Source organism: Lissotriton vulgaris, chromosome 7 (genome assembly GCF_964263255.1).
Source record: "Lissotriton vulgaris chromosome 7, aLisVul1.2, whole genome shotgun sequence".
In the NCBI taxonomy this organism is placed as follows: domain Eukaryota; kingdom Metazoa; phylum Chordata; class Amphibia; order Caudata; family Salamandridae; genus Lissotriton; species Lissotriton vulgaris.
Genome location: NC_141695.1, coordinates 1,396,007,093 through 1,396,009,503, shown reverse-complemented (window position 1 = coordinate 1,396,009,503; position 2,411 = coordinate 1,396,007,093). Strand labels below are relative to the sequence as shown.

The window sequence follows — 2,411 nt, the reverse complement described above, 5'->3', positions numbered from 1 at the left end:
GTGGGAGTATTTGTAAATGTGAATATTGTGTATAAAAGGAGATGTCTTGCTCTACGAATTTGAGCAGTCTCCCGAAATACTCCATGCTGTGTTTCTGGGATCACTGTTACTGGCTGCAGCTAATAAACTTGGTCTCTGACGCCACCCAGAAGTATTCCGTGTCTCTGTAAACCAAGACAGGTGAATCCGAAGACTTTGGGCGTGCCCCTGGCGCCGCTGGGTTCTAAAAGCCCGGGTCTTCACCATGTGCTGCAGGTTGTATTCTTTTTGTTTGGCTTTAGGTGAATGAGAGTGGCTTGTCTCGCTAACTATGGCCAGCACTGAGGAAGAATGAAAATAGCTAAGAGCCCCAAACTCAGTGCTCTTCATTCCTTCGACAATACCACCCTAAAAGCACCTGAACTCGTCTGATCTCAGAAGTTAAACAGGGACGGGCCTGGTTAGTACCTGAATCGGAAACCTCCTAGGAAATACCAGGTGCTGTAGGTTTTTATTTTGCTTTAGGTGAATGAAAGTGGCTTGTCTAGCTTACTGTGGCCAGCACTGAAGTAGAATGAAAATCTAAGAACCCCAAAGTCTGTGCTGTTCCTGACTATGGCCATACCACCCTGAAAGCACCTAATCCCGTCTGATCTAAGAAGTTAAGCAGGGTTGGGCCTGGTTAGTACCAGGATGGGAGACCGCTTGGGAATACCTGGTGTTTTAGGCTTTTTATTTTTGTTTGTTTTGCTTTAGGTGAATGAGGGTGGCTTGTCTCAATTACTATGGTCAGCACTGAAGTAGAATGAAAAAAGCTAAGAGCCTCAAAGTCAGTGCTCTTCATGCCTACAGCCGTACCTCCCTGGAAGCTTCTCATCGCTTCTGATCTCTGAAGTTAAGCTGGGTTGGGCCTTGTTCATACCTGGATGGGAGACCGCCTGGAAATATCAGGTGCTCTAGGCTTTCTTTTTTTTTTGGTTTAGGTGAATGAGGGGGGCTTTTCTCGCATACTATAGCCAGCATTGAAGTAAAATGAAAAAAGCTAAGAGCCTCAAAGTCAGTGCTTTTCATTCCTACAGCCATACCACCCTGAACTCAACTAATCTGGACTCACCTCAGAAGTTACGCAGGGTTGGGCCTGGCTAGTACCTGGATGGGATCCCACCTGGGAATCCCAGGTGCTGTAGGCTTTTTTGTTGTTGTTTTGCTTTAGGTGAATGAGGGTGATTTGTCTCGGTTACTATGGCTAGCGTTGAAGTAGAATGAAAATAGCTAAGAGCCCCAAAGTCAATGGTATTCATCCATACTGTCATTCCACCCAAAAAGCATCTGATCTCAGAAGTTAAATAGTTTTGGGCATGGTTAGTACCTGGTTGGGAGACCGCCTGAGAATACCAGGTGCTGTTGGCTCTTTTTTTTACTTTATGTGAATCAGGGTGGTTTGTCTCGCTTACTATAGCCAGCACTGAAGTAGAATGCAAAAAGTGAAGAGCCCCAAATTCAGTACTCTTTTTTTCCTTATGATGATACCACCCTAGAAGCACCTTATCACTTCTAATCTCAGAAGTTAAGCAGGGTCGGGCCTGGTTAGTAGTTGGATGGGAGACTGCCTTGGAATACCAGGTACTGTAGGCTTTTGGTTTGGCTATAGGTGATTGAGGGTGGTTTGTCTCACATACTATGGCCAGCACAGAAGTAGAATGACAAATGCTAAGATCCCCAAAGTCTGTGCTCTTCATGACTATAGCCATATCACCCTGAAAGCACCTGATCTCAGCAGATAAGCAATGTTGGACCTAGGTAACACCTGGAATGAAGACCGCCTGGGAATACCATGTGGTGTAGACTTTTTGTTTTTGTTGTTGTTTTGATTTAGGTGAGTGAGGGTGGCTTGTCTCACTTACTATGGCCAGCACTGAGGTAGAATGAAAAAAAGCTAAGATCCCCAAAGTCTGTGTTCTTCATGCCTAGGACAAAACACCCTGAAAACACCTAATCACATGTGATCTGAGAAGTTAAGCAGGGTTGGGCCTGGTTAGTACCTGGATGGGAGACCGCCAAGGAATACCATATGGTGTAGGCTTTTTGTTTTTGTATTTTGCTTTAGGTGAATAAGGGTGGCTTTTCTCGCATACTATGGCCAGCATTGAAGTAGAATGGAAAATGCTAAGAGCCCCAAAGTCAGTGCTCCTCATGCCCATGGCCATACCACCCTAAAAGCACCTGATCTCAGAAATTAAGCAGGGTCAGGAGTAGTTAGTACCTACATGAGAGACCAAGTGGGAATGACATGTGCTGTCCACTTTTTTAGTTTTTAGTTTTGCTTTAGGTGAACTAGGGTAGCATGTCTTGCATACTCTGGCCAGCACTGAAGTAGAATGAAAAAAGCCAAGATCCCCAAAGTCAGTACTCTTCATGCCTATGGCTAAACC

General features: G+C 45.0%; 1 non-coding gene and 2 pseudogenes across 1 annotated transcript; all 3 read left to right on the top strand.

The window, feature by feature from the left end:
- The first annotated feature begins 369 nt into the window (after positions 1-369).
- On the top strand, positions 370-489 carry LOC147705706 (5S ribosomal RNA; annotated as a pseudogene).
- Positions 490-590: 101 nt separating this feature from the next.
- Positions 591-709, top strand: LOC147705705 (5S ribosomal RNA). The gene has a single exon (XR_015298512.1). It is a non-coding gene; the product is annotated as a 5S ribosomal RNA (ribosomal RNA).
- Positions 710-1,495: 786 nt separating this feature from the next.
- LOC147705704 (5S ribosomal RNA) lies at positions 1,496-1,614 on the top strand (annotated as a pseudogene).
- The last annotated feature ends 797 nt before the right edge of the window (positions 1,615-2,411 follow it).